This window comes from Pelecanus crispus, chromosome 4 (assembly GCF_030463565.1).
Source record: "Pelecanus crispus isolate bPelCri1 chromosome 4, bPelCri1.pri, whole genome shotgun sequence".
Lineage (NCBI taxonomy): Eukaryota > Metazoa > Chordata > Aves > Pelecaniformes > Pelecanidae > Pelecanus > Pelecanus crispus.
In genome coordinates, this window is record NC_134646.1 from 15,303,379 (window position 1) to 15,317,823 (window position 14,445).

The following is a 14,445-nucleotide window of genomic DNA, read 5'->3' on the forward strand; positions in this document are numbered from 1 at the left end:
GCCAGGGATGGAGCCTCCAGTGAAGGGCAAGGAAGTGATGTAGTTTTGATCAACTTCATGAAGATTTAAAAAAAAAAAAAAAAAAAATCCAAGGGAGCATAGCAGAAAGGTTTGAGCACTGTAATACTCTCCATGTGTAGTGCTCAAAAGAGGCAGAACATGGCCTTTAAAAAAAGTAGACAGGTATTATTGAGCTGTATGATTATACTGGTTCTTTTTATTATTTCTCCCCCCCTGCCCCCCCCGGGGATGTTAAATGCTAGCCTGATTCACAATTGGTTCTCTTTACATAGGTGCTTGTCAAATGTTGAACATGACTAGTGAGTCTCTGTCTAAAAAGAGGGTCCTCTACAGAAAACAGAAAGCAAAGCACTAGTCCCTCCGGTACGCCAGAGGTCATCTTTTAGCAAAACCAAAACCACACTCTTTGACATGTCTAAAAGGAAACCAGACTAAAATGTACTTCAAAGTCAAGGCAAAGAAGAGCAAGACACACTTTTAATCAAAGGAGAAAATAGATTTCTGCAATCCAGAACAATCACTTTTAGTCCTGTAATGATTAAATTTCCTAGTCATAAAATGCATGATAAATGCTAAGTAATCTGCATGCAAGCTATAGTTAAAAGGAGAAGACATTCTAATATAAGTAAGACTTGTCTGCAAAGGTGGCACTTCCAGATTAATACCTAAATTAGAGATCCAAGTAAGAGACAATGCTTTACTCCTCAGGGGATTTCGAAACAGCCCTTCTGACAAATAAATCAGGATTACTTTAACAGCATGGGATCTGCATGAGATAGCAAAGTATAACACCTTTATAAGGAAATAAAAAAATATATATATTTGTACCTTTTCACATAAATGACACAACCCTTGATCTGTGAGCTTTTATTATTTCTGGACTCCGTCAGAGGACGAGTTTCAAGGAATCCATCTCCCATGAGTATTGTGGATTTGCTTACTCACATATCCTGAAGAAATAACCCTTTACTCCTAAACTTCTCCAAAATGTACATCTCAACCATGAGAACTCTGTTGGTACAGACAAACAGCCTTTAAAAAAGTGCAGGGTGACAAATACCCTACTACTGACTGTAGCTGTTGTGACGCACTTAGATGTCATTTTAAAGTAACATTTTTAAAGCAGCATATAAATTTGTATTTCCAGTTTCTTCAAAATCAACACTGAGCTCATTTCCTCAAAGATACTGGCCTGTAATTATTACTCTAAATTGTTAACTCACAGATTTACAAAAGGTCTGCAGCTGGTATTTTGAGACAGATCTAAAAGGGTGAGACATTAATGATTTCTACAGAGCAGTAGGGCCCAGCATACTGCATGCTAAACCAGAAAGTTGGATCCTTACACTATAAATAGACTGCCATTTCCAGCAGGAGTTTCTTCAAATGGTGAAAAACTGCTATTCACACGTTACAATACTATGTTTGAAACTACCTTGGTTTTGATGTGTTCACACATGTAAAGACACAGCTGACTTTTTCCCAGAAAAATAATTTTAAATTATTTCAACTCCTTTGTACAAAGAAATATTAGTTAAGGATTAAAAGGGAAAAAAAAATCTCCATCATTTGTCTCTGTAGAGACACCCCCTGGCAGATCTGAGATTTAAATCCATAACGACCTAGGTATTGCTGCTCTTCATCTCAATGGGAGCGTGTTCAGGTCTCAAAGTTGAAAACAGTGCTAGCCCATTTTAGTTTTTAAAGCAGTTCATTTACAATCCTACAGCCAACAATCCTCAGCTTCTTAGGCGTGAAGAATTCTGGCCTTCAAAGAATGCTAAGACCAAATTCTTCTATACTCATCATAATGAAATTCCGCGTTCATTCAGTCCCTCAGAAATCAATCGTAATGCAACAGGATTTCAGATTAAAGTGTCAGCTTTAACTTGTTTTGAATGTTTGAACTATATTCCACAAGACAGGCAGTTTTTAAATTTAGTTCAATTTATTTCATTTCAGTTTCATATTCCACATAACAGGAAAAAAACATACTAAAAAATATGGTTAATCATCATAATTAAAGTGTCCATAACTGTACTAGAAACTTTACTATCTACAAGAGGTAGGGGTAAAACAATGAAGAAAAGCACTCTCAAGCATTTTGTTTGTTTTCAGAAAAGCCCTTCCAAGCACCTCAGGTCAGTCCGCTTGTCATGCTGCATCCAGTGTTATGTGGGACTTTGTGGCGCTGCATTTAGGAGAATTCCATTTTTTTCAGGGCCTTCAGCGGAACCTCATTTTCAAGTCAAATCTCACTGCAGGACATGCATTTCAAAACTTCCAAAAATAAGTACATCTATAACTAATGTGTTCAAAAGGGGAGGATGACTTCAGTCTTCTATTAATTAGACATTTTGCTCTTTATGGAACTTCTGTTTCCACATATAAGGATAAAAAAAGTCCATTGGAAAATGCTTTATAACATGAAAGTATTACTGCAATTACTTCTATAGGCATACTTAGAGATTTATTTAACAACTGCCATTTGAAAGACAAATGCTCAGTTAACGCAGTGCAGTACCATTAGGGTCAAAGAAGTCAAGAGCTATCATGCCTTTAATTACTTAAAAATGTTTCAGTTAATATATTATTGGCCTAACAAAACAGAATCATTTTGTGTCTGTTTAGTCATTACCATTCTGCGCAACAAGAAGCCGAACTACATGACTACTGTAATCTGTAAATAATTTGCTTGCTTTTTGTCTCCCAAATGATCTATACTCTTGGAATTATAAGGTGACTTTATCTTCAAGGAGAAAGACACACAAGGAAAGAGATATGAGGAATTCTCCAGACAACGCTTTGTGAGGAGTTTTACAGACTGGGCTAAGGTTGAAAAGACCAACGGCAAAAACTGACAGTAAAAAATCGAGTGTAAACTCACAAAAAGACAGAAAAGTCCACCAGTGGGTTTTAAACAGAATACTCGAAGCCTCCATACAACTGCTACCTAGCTTTGGAGGTACTTACAGTCTCCGGGTGTTTAAGCTTTCAACTGTAAGAGGTCCCTACACACCTGCAGGTTGGCTTCTGGGCACGTCCCGATTGCTTCAGCCTTGACAATGCTGAGCGGCTCCGAGCCGACCTCCGGCCCTGTCCAGATTTGCAAACCACACACCTGTCTTGACAGTCTCAGGCTGGCAAGCAGTGGCAGGGCACAGCTGCTAGGCCACGCTCCGCAAAAACATCACTGCTGATTTCCTTCACAACAGACCCAGCGGGACGGCTGAAGGAGAAATGGTGCCTGTGTCCCTTTTAATTCAATAGAGCACTGGACCAGAAACAGGTCAGATACCAGGCGGATCCACACGTTTATCATTCTGCCCACCTCTAACACAGCAGCTACTAACCACAAAAAGTTGCCAATTATTACACAGGACAGCACATACGGACAACTCAAGTCTTCCTCTTGAAGCTGTCCCACTTGATTTAAAAAAAGGAAGACTTACTGGCAGCAGGTATAGAAGGGACAAAAGGTAATTTGAAAGGTAATTTCTATGTTTTACATATATTATTTTACATTCAATTGTCACTGAATTCAGGTGACTGTCCACAGTCACTCCCGAACTCAGGTCCTCCCCACGGAAAAAAAGGGCACTAATCACTAAACAGTCATCCCCAGCTTATTTTGTCTTCAACCCAAATTCTTTTATTTGTGGAGAAAGGCAGAAGAGTTTCAACTGGCCAACACCACTGCTGCAAATACATATTCAGTAAACATTCTACTTCAAGCTTGCATTTTGCAAGCATTCCCACTAGTAAGTCTTCCCTGTGAGAATATACAGAAAAAAAAAAAAAAAAATAGCAAAACTTTGCATGCAAATGTACACAAGAACCCATAAAAATGAGCACCAATAAGGTATTATCTTACCAGGCCAGAAGCATTCACAAACCTTTAATGCCACATTTGCTCAACTCTCTCCAGTCCTAACTTGTTCTTCGCCCAAAAAGCAAGGCAATTCAGGCTGCTGTTATATCCTTACATGAGGCACACTAAACACACCATAAAGGATTTAATAACTATGCAAGACTGGTAGTTCCCTAAAGCTGCTAGAGTCCACATAGATGGCAACAATTTTAAACAGTCTAATTTTAACATAATTATGAGGGATTATTTAGAGATCATGAAGAATTTCTAGGTCAAGGTAGCAGCTATCTTACTATCAACATACAGCACACAATGTGACAAGAGTCCATTGCAAACCAATCACTAACAGCAAGCTCTAAGAAGCCTCAACAATCCTCCTGGAAAGTTACCTGACAAATCCCTGCCACACAGATCGCAGAATCAGTCTTGAGCTCATTGAGTCCAACCCCTCTGCCCAATCAGGTTCAGCTACAGCAGGCCACCCAAGACTACGTCCAGTTGGGTTTCTACCATCTCCAAGGATGGAGACTTCGCAACCTCCCTAGGTCATCTGTGACAGTGTTTGGCTACCCTCACAGTAAAAAAGTCTGTGTGTGGGGGTTGTATTCTGATTGAATTTCACTTGTGTTTAACTTCAGTCCATGGTCTCTTGTTCTTTCACCAGACATAGCTGAGAAGAGTCTGGCTCCCTCACCTTCAATCTCTCCCACCAGGTATGTAGACTCATGGCTAAGATCCCCCATGAGCCTTCTCTTCTCGAGGCTGAGCAGTCTGAGCTCTCTCAGCCTCTCCTCATATGAAGGATGCTCAGTCCCTTAATCACAAATGTTACTTTTGGTGTCCCAACTGACTGTCCAATAATTCCAAAATACAAGCTCTTTCTCGTACCTGCCTAGAAGAAATCCCAGGACTGTAGGGGACTTTGGACAGCAGCAGAGAAAACTAAGATTTCAGCCACTGAAGCACAAAACCAGGATTACTAAAACTGGCTCTTAAGCAAACTTAGTGGTATACACAATTTCTTTTTTAAGTAGAAATAAAGTTTAAAATTTTAATGCTACCAGACATTGCAGTTTGATAAAAAAAGCCCGTCTACCAGAAGCAGTGTAGTTTTAAAGGACTTATGAAAATATAGTTTATTCTTAGTAATGAAGCTGTGGAGTAGACTAACATCTATTGCTGAAAGCATTCTGCAGGCGCTGTATGTCTTCCAAACCCCCCTGACAACAGCATGGTTAAGGAATTTAAAAAAAAAAAAAAAATTAAAAAATCAATTACACCCTGAATAGTTAAAATGTCAGCTTCCTGGGAGGTAGGGAAAGGTTGGAAGAAGGCAGCAGTGCCAGGACTGCCATCCAAATCTCTGTTGTAGGTAAGGAAGTCTTACAGGGCTTTCTGTAAGAACAAAGGAATAACTCATCCTTATTTGGCTTGTTGCTCTCTGTGTATAAATGTCTGCAGTAGAAATGACTCTCAATAAGGATCTAAATAGTCCTCTCCATTCAGACCGGTTTCCTGGATCCACAGACGAATCAGTCATGGACTCATTATGTGTGAGGTAAGCACAAAGCCATCAGGTCACGCAAGAGCTGTATCTGTGGACATGCTGCCCACGCAATGGGAGAGTGGGCTCAGTGCCAGTCTCATCTAGGAAGATGCTACCCATAAAAACTCCTTCCATAGCAGAGAACTGCTAGGTAAGCCATTATTCTCCCTTTCCCAACTCAGCCACCGAACTCACACATACCTCTGCCACTCGCTCTATTCCACCGCTCTGGCACCTTGAAGACTGAAAGGGGCTACACGCATGCGTACGCACCAACACCCCCCCAGCCCCAAATCAAGTCTCATAGTATAAGATCTGAGACCTACATGGGAGGCATGCTAGGGAATCTGAAAAAGACTCATTTGAGAGAATGACGTTCAAAAATTGAACTGGAAAGAGTACATAGGTTGGCAAAACAAATAGGAGAAAGTATGCACAGTAGGTGGTGTATTTTGGGGAAAAGCATGAAGAGAAAAATAATGAGGAAAAAAGAGCAGCAGCATGTGTGCCAGAAATAACTTCTCTCTAACTTAATGATGTTTAATCCTACCTCCCTATGAACTAGCCTAAAAATACCCTGGAAACTCAACTTCTCAGTTTCATCAGAATAATTTAAAAGTTTATATCACATTCACCAGAACACCCAATACTTCAGAAGCCAAGCATTACACTTGTAAAAATACTAAAGGACAAATTAAGGTAGAGTTGTTTGGGTTTTTTTATTAATACCTGTGTGAAAAATTAATGAGATAGCCCAATTTTGACAAATTGCATTAAATCTGTACCTACATTCATAAATTCTTAAGTAACTCTGGAACCCTTTTCCTAAGTAACTTTCAATAAGTCTTACAAGTTATCATAAAGGTTTCTGATTACTTTGAGTATTTTACCTTAGAAACTAGAATTAGTTCAGACAAAGCAGCTGAGTACCCTTATTCGTAAGGAATGAGGTAGATGAGCCCATGCTGAGACTGAGCTGTTGTAACTAACCTGTTTCCAGTACCCAGCCTCACTGGGGCACTGAACTAGCACCCAATCTCACAGAAAACATTACCATTTTCAGCACAGACGCAACCTTATCCCTTTGAAATTTTGGATAGAAGGATTTTGCAAACTTGAGACAACATTTACAAAGTCTATGAGAAAAATGTGAAGTATACACAAAAGTATCATTTGCAATATCAAGAAGAAACTGATTTTACTAAGAAGCCTACCAAATCTATTTATTTTGGATTTGAAAAGAAAGGTCCTTCCTAGTCTTATTCTCCTTTTTCCCTGGCCATGTAAATGCAGCAGTTTGCCAACTCTGACAAGAATTTGTACATTTCTGACAGAATCTAATCCTATTATCTGCTGCATCACTCGAAAACTAAGATGATAAAACCCTGTCTCTCAGAGCAGTTAAATTCCAAAAACCCTTTCAAGTGTTAAATAGCTTTTCAAATTCAGGTATCTACAAACTCACTCCTCTCTACACGGATTAGCCATAGCTATTCAAAATTTAGATAAATGTTTATATCAAAACATGTGAGAGTCGCTGTGAGAATCTTTATTCTATTAGATTTAAAAGTTTCCCTTAGTAGCAGCCCTGATTTATACACATTTGTATTTACAAGGCTATTATCCACTTTCTCCTGGTAGTTCAAATACAGTATTTTCTTAAAAGCAAAAGCTTCCAGAAACAGAAGATAGTTAAATTTCATAGAACAGAATGGAAAAAAAACTGCCTGAAACCTAGTTTGCACCTGGGTTTACTAATACTGATACCCCAAAACAACCTCATGCTACTTACTTCTCGCATCAGTACCTCAGTGGATTCCTCTATTCCATCGTACTGGAATATGCTCAATCAGTAATGATTTACTCCCTCATGCTGGTTCATCATGTGCTCTGACCCACTTCAGAGCAAATAAACATCTCTGCATTTAATGACCCCACTGTGGTGACTAACTGTTACATAGCACGGTGTAATGAAGAATTTTAATCTCTATAACCTACATAGAAATTGAATTTACACAAGTCATAGCTGTTTAATGACTATCATTAAGTAGCAATGGATGCCAACAAGTTGAAAATATTTCTGTGACTACTTCTATCAAGAATTACTTCTTACTGACACAGAAAATAAGTAGATAACTTACACAGTTAAAAATGAGTAATGCCATACTAGGTATAATAGGTTGTCAGCAATTAAACGAATTTTCATATATTTGAACTACATACATAGAATAGATATCCATATAACTCTCTATATGGGTATATAGATATTCTACAAAGAAATATATCTTATCTGTAAAGTATATTATATTACAGAAAGAATTTTTCAGATTCTCTCAGCATGCGAGAAGCAGGCAGAACAGTAACTGAACATCTTCCAAAGTTTCATTACTGGGGATTTTGAGCCCTTGCATATTCAGCAACACAATTAGTACAGATTAATATTTAAGGTTCGTGACAGCATGCTGCTTCTCTAGCTGCAATGCAAATGAAGACAATCCCTGCCCTAAAGGGATTGAAGGATAGATTTCTAAAATTACAGTAGTGCTTACAGATACACATTTGAAAATCTGGCCTAATTCTCTAGGACTCAACCCCAGCATATCTGGAAAAAAACTGAACAAGAATGAGTTTTTGAAAAGACTCTGGTTTTGAGCTTTATGGTGTGTGTCCCCCCCACCCCCCCACACCCCATTGTCTAGATTTGTTTTTTCAATTTTTTTTCCCCTGTATACATAACACATTCTTAAAAGAGGGTTTAATATAGCAAACACTGTAGGTTAGCAAACCACGGTAGTATAATACATTATGCATAAAATGAGGCAGAATATAATGAATGAAATTGGAAAGACAAATAGAGAACGCAGGCTGACACTGTCAAATGGAATAGGACAACCTTCTGCAAGAAGGAGGCTGAATATCGTCATAACCGTCATGCAAGACTAAAAGAAGGCAAGATTTTAGAGGGAAAACACATCAATACATTCTCTTTGTATTTTTAGTTACTTCAGTAGTGGCATTGTGACTACTTTATTACAACAAAATGGCCTAAAATTACCAAGTCATAATGGTAATATCCAGATAGTTTTGGCAATACCACTGAAAAAGACAGTCCTGTTCTCTGACAGGGCATGCAGCACGCAAAATTCAGGAGCGATGCTTTACTTTTAAATAAGAGGTGCACAATGATGAAGGAGAAGTGGTTCAGAAAGTTGCCTATAAAAAACCCCAATTACTTTCAGTTTGGCAAGGGCTATGACAGAATTCCAAAAGCCTTCTCAAAAGCTAACAAAGTACTGTGTGGGAGGAGAGGTGGATAAAGAAGGATGTGGAGTCTTGATAAATCCATCCTCAAATCACTTTTCAGCAGCATTCACATAATGTCTGCATATAATAAAGCAGCCTTACTATGAGCACCACAGAACGCAGCTGCACAGTAAGGAGAGCTTACTCTCCTCAGGGGTCACTAATTCAACATCAAAATTTGCTTGATATGCGTTATCCTGTCCCATCATCAAACACTGCCAAATGAGAGATGACAGTATGACATGAAAGGTCATGGGCATTCACCACCTTCGAACATTTTTGGAAGACAGTTTCACTTCTTGCCTTAACTGCACTGAAACTGATTGAAAGTTAGCTCAAGTTCACCTGCACAAGGCCTGGCGGGGGGAACTCCTCTAGGAGTTAGTTCAAAAACACAAGTCCTAAATCAAAGCCACTCAAAACATGTCAATACAGTCTATTAGACCGGGCTTGAAATTGCTGCCTGTTTGGGAGGATCCTTTCTGTCAAAAAAGTTCATCCCAGCAACACTGAGTTGCTAAGAATAAAAGGCATTTACAGCATCTCATGCTGCAGTGCAAAAGTCTCCAAACAGGCAGATGCCCAATAAGTAGTTCCCAGAGGAAAAAAAAGAGCATTCTTTCCAATCACATGATACCTTTTCTACTTCCTTAATTTCTTCTGTTCAATTTAACTTGTCTTTTATTTATTTTTTGTTGCTGTTGGGAAGAAACAGCATCAAATATAGATCAGTAAAACTTGGGAAAAACACTAGCTAGTTTGGTGGAAGATGGGACCAGAATAAATTCATGTAAAATTCAGCAAACTGTTTCAACAAAAAAGGGTGAAATGTAAAAATAAAATAAAAAAAGCACAAACCCAGCCTTCATTTTTGTATTTTTGCTACTATTGTTCCTAACATGGCCAACACTTAACTTTTTTTGAGGGATAAACACCCTTCAGTATAAAGCAACACTTTCAGTTTGATTCATGGAGAAATGATCACTTCTCTTTTTAAACTTACTCAAAAGTGTGATGATGACTTTTTTTTTTTTTTTTAATTCAGCTAACACAACAAAGTATCAGTTATTCACCAACTTGTAACGTGATGAAGCAGAAGGATAACTGAGTTAGATGGGAAAATTCTGCTAGGATCAGGACTTTGACTCCAAGTTTGTGGTATGGATAAAAATAGTATTTCTGATAATCACTCTTCTAGGAACAGCTGCTGCTGAAAAAGCTCCAGATTATGTTTCAGAATTGGAAAAATCATTTAGTCATGGTCTTTGAGCAGCATCGATGTACCATTTATGTTCAATATGCAGAGTTAAATCTGCTTCAAGACCTTTTCCAAGGTCCATCATAATAGTATTCGGGGAAAAGTAAGAGTTAAGAATGAAAACTTCTGCATTTACAGGTAGACAGCTCTTGTATTAATCCACTATTTGGTAAAATGAAAAAAATAAATACCCTAAAGGTTTTAAATTTTAATTCTTTCAACTACTTGCTGAAGTTTTCTATGAATTGTGCACTATTTAATGACATTTTGTAAAAGGACATAACCATGAGATTTACATTATTTTAGACCTTGAAAAGTACCTAAAGATCATGCAACAACAGGACAGTCCAAACTTCACTACTGCCCTAACATACTTCCCAAGAAACTGAAAGCTTTTGGGGATGCTAGACAGGTGTTCTCATTACAATCAGTACTTGAATATGCCTACAACATGTGCAGAGACATTCCTTTCTGTACAGTTATCTAATTATACTACACCCACAACTGCAATATCCTTTGCTCTCTCTTCACAATACTAATCAATTAGACAAATCGAAACACACTGAAATGTGTCAAAATGAATTCTACTGGTCATTGAGGGAGTAACAAACTTTCCTTTTGCACTATTTTTTCAAATGTAGTTCTCCATATAACATCATGTTCATTACTGAGTTCGTGTTTGAGCACTTTGACGACCAGCTGTGCCTTCTGTACTGCTCCCTCATTTTTCTGATTTGAGGTTTCTTGTGCTGCTTTGTCAGTTCACCATCAAGTAAATGCAAATACCTTTAGAGGTGCAAGCTCTTAAAAACTTCACAATACTGTTCACCAAAATGCATAACATAATTTATTTCTCACATCTATTACATAACACTTCAGCTAAGTTCACATATTACAAAGTAGCTATGTGAAAATCAATGTGAAGTCAGGAACCCACACCATATTTAGTTAGATCTGGGACTCAAGGGCTGGGATGTTTTAAAGAAGCAACCAAGAACAGTAACTCCAAAATAAACATCTATAAAAGAACTAACCCTGTGCACTTCAAAATCATGGGAAAGATTCTTATCAGCTTCACTCTTTGTTAGATTACTTTGGTATTTAGGCCCAGGATCTGTTTTTATTCCTTTTGCTCTGTTCATCCTCTCTACTCGGCACTCTGCGCAGACTGACACATGCTACCTCCTAGTGCTTCATAGAACAGCATAACTTGAAAAGCCAACAACAAAATTTTGAAAAGTAAAACTTCCCAACAGTTACAAGGTTCAAAAACCAGCCATATTTCCAAAGAGTCCTCAGGAATATAAAAATAAAAAATCTTCATTGAAAGGAAGCTTTGACTCCAAAATAAGCAATGTTACAAGATCAGGTACACTCCCAAAAATACTGAGCGTATTACAGTGGAAAGCTATAATTCAGAAGAGTTTTATCATTTGTTTTAGCCTCAATAATATCAACAAAAAAACCCCAAAACTTTACTGAACTTAAAATAAAAAGAAGGCACTAGACAGTATCTTAGTCATTTTATAAACACAACACTTTCCAGAGTGTTATGGATATAGAATGCAGCAAGTTAGCTACCACAACAGAATAGAAGCCCCTAGCCAGACTTTTTAATAACATTATTTCAAAATTTAGTTATCAGAACTTCAAACATCAGAGCAATATTTAGATATACTGTCCCTAAACAAAACTCATATTAGGCAGCACCTGAATATTATTAAAAATCTATATTCTGTTTTAGTTACTATAAAGTTCCATTTCTGAATGCTAGTTATTGACCAACTAGTGGCAGAAGAGTTACAAAGTACAATTATGTGATAACTTTTTTAATATAGTTAAAAATGTGTATATATTAACTGATATAAACAAATGTCTATTTGCATACATATATATGCTACTTATTATAATATTGTTTATATAATGCATATGAACAAAATTATAGATATAAACCATTCTTTCAGGGCTAGAGACCAGTTTTATAGGTTATTAACTGTTAGATTTGCCTTCCAAATTCTAAATGCCAAAGACCAGTCTAATCAAGTTGAAACATCTCTACAAAGCCCTAAGATTTGGTTACCTAAATTCGGCACACATTGCAGCAGTGTGCTTGCTTGCAGCACTTCTTTCTCTCATCCCTGCTTACCATGCTTTGGTTCACCTCGCAGAGATGTGGAAGTCCTTGATTAGCTAAAGCCAATGCCAAGTCTTTAATTTGACATAAACCAAGCCTTCAAAAGGTGAGACCAGCCAACCAGTGCCCTTGGCCTGCCGGGAGCCAAGGGGCAGCTATCTGGCTGAGCTGGCACGGCAAGGCAGTGCTTGTTTCCCAGATGCACGGACCAACCTGCCAGAGAGAGAGTCCCTTCCAGCCCTGTCAATAACCAGGTGAACAGCACAGAAGGCATCTTGACTGGATGCCTTTGCAAGAGGTATTTTAACCGGCTGGTTGGGCCAAACACTACATGCAGCCTTCCCAGCTAAATTGTTCCCGTCTCCCTTATCAGCAAGAGGTGTCTGCTGCATGCACGTACATTGGTACGCCTACGAGTAGCACAGTGGTGGCGAGCGGGGTGGCTGGAGCTAGGAAGGGTTGGCATGGGTGTGTTGACAGTCCAGTAAGAAGGACAACTCTTATGATAAAATTGAAGTCTTCCGTACACCACTCAGTCACTGAAGGTGGATTCCCCTAATACAAATGTGTTATGCTTAAATATTTAGCCCTATTTTAGCATCAAGATGGTAAGAATCAGCTTCACATAGTTGCCTACACTGCCAAATCCCTGACTTAGGACACTGGCCAGAAATACCAGTGAAAAACAAGAGGTATAGGTTTGCACTGCTACTCTGGTTACCTGAGCAGCAGCAGCAGCAGTCAACGTATAAGATCACTCAGAGCTGCAATTGCTCAATCAATAATGCTGCAGAACAAACCACAGAACATAAATTCCTACTAGAAACAACCAAATGCAAAACACAAATACTAACACCATGAGTGAACAGAGCTCTGTCCAGCACAGGCCCAAACAAGTCTGAAAATGGCTTTACATCATTTTTATACTTCTGCCTGCTAGGGCACATTTATCACTGAAAGCAACTTTTCCTGAAGTACGGCTCATCTAATTTGCAGTCACCACCTGTAGCACCTTTCTCCCTCTCCTACGCCACACCAGAGTCATTCTGGAGTTTGTTATCGCTGGAGCATAGCTATTACTAGCTATGCCCAAATACTACAGTCACACTACCTATAAAATGCATATAGAAAAGCACAGAAAAGTTAACAATTACTCTCACGTGGTAACTCCCCAGCAGAGAACTAGGCCTTTCTTCGATGCCAACATTTAACAATTTCAGCAGAAATAGTCCCTACAGGAAAAAACTACTCAGCAAAGTTTTTGTAATGCTGTAACTGTCTCGTTTTTAAAAGGCATACAGGTAAAGCTACACAGATATAGTTACAAGAATCTAAATATGATTGGATTGGATGGAACTGCATCTGCCCGAAAGAGCACAGCTTTAGGGTATTAGCTTTTAAATCAGCTTAGTTACAGCAGCACACAAGCCAAGTGTAACCCAGTTCAAAGGACAGGGCAAGGAAACAGGCTACCATGACCAAATGAGCAGGGTGAGAACCTGCAGGCATGTCACCGATGAGAACTTGTTTGCTGTGCTGGGGGGGTGCTGAAGGAGATATGTTTGTAGGTAATTTAAATTCTCCAAATAGTAGAGTTTGATTGATTTTTATACAATACTCACAAACATCTCTATTTCCCTCTCTCTCACATACATACACACTTTTGCAATAAATGTTTTAAAGTGTTTCTATCAGAGTAAGTATAACAGATACTGAATAGCACTGAGTAAAAAGTTTCTCAGTGTACAGCTATACAACATGAGATATATATTAGCAGGTTATATGAAAGCAAAAATCGAAACAAATTGGACAAGTTTTAGTCATTTCAATGTATGCAGCGTATAGCATCAGATATTTCAAAAGATACATTATTTGCAACTGTGTTATTGTACTGTATACAGGAGCTGGGAATAATCATAGAATCATTTAGGTTGGAAAAGATCTTTAAGATCATTGAGTCCAACTGTTAATCAAATTCCCTTAACCTAGCTATTATTCTGATATGGAATGATTGTATTTAGTGCTTCTACAACAAATAATTATCGCACTATTTCAGAAGCTTCAAAATTTTTGCACTGAAAGAGCAATGACAAAGTTGACAGTTTTCCTTTCTAAATGACGCAGTCTGGGTTGCAAATATTGTGTACTTTTATCTTGTATTACAAACACATGACCATTCAATTTGCTTGCTTGACTTACTGAGCAATCTTAATCATGCTGTATACCTCTGAATACAGAGGGAGGCTTGAGCTGATAGAACACCTCCTGAAACAAAGTTCTCTTATATACTACACCAATATATAGTTCTCACA

At 38.2% G+C, this 14,445-nt stretch overlaps 1 protein-coding gene across 1 annotated transcript in view; it reads right to left on the bottom strand.

Moving 5' to 3' along the window:
- INPP4B (inositol polyphosphate-4-phosphatase type II B) overlaps positions 1-14,445 on the bottom strand; it is a 292,966-nt gene that overhangs the window by 184,147 nt on the left and 94,374 nt on the right. The gene's annotated exons all lie outside the window — the stretch shown is intronic.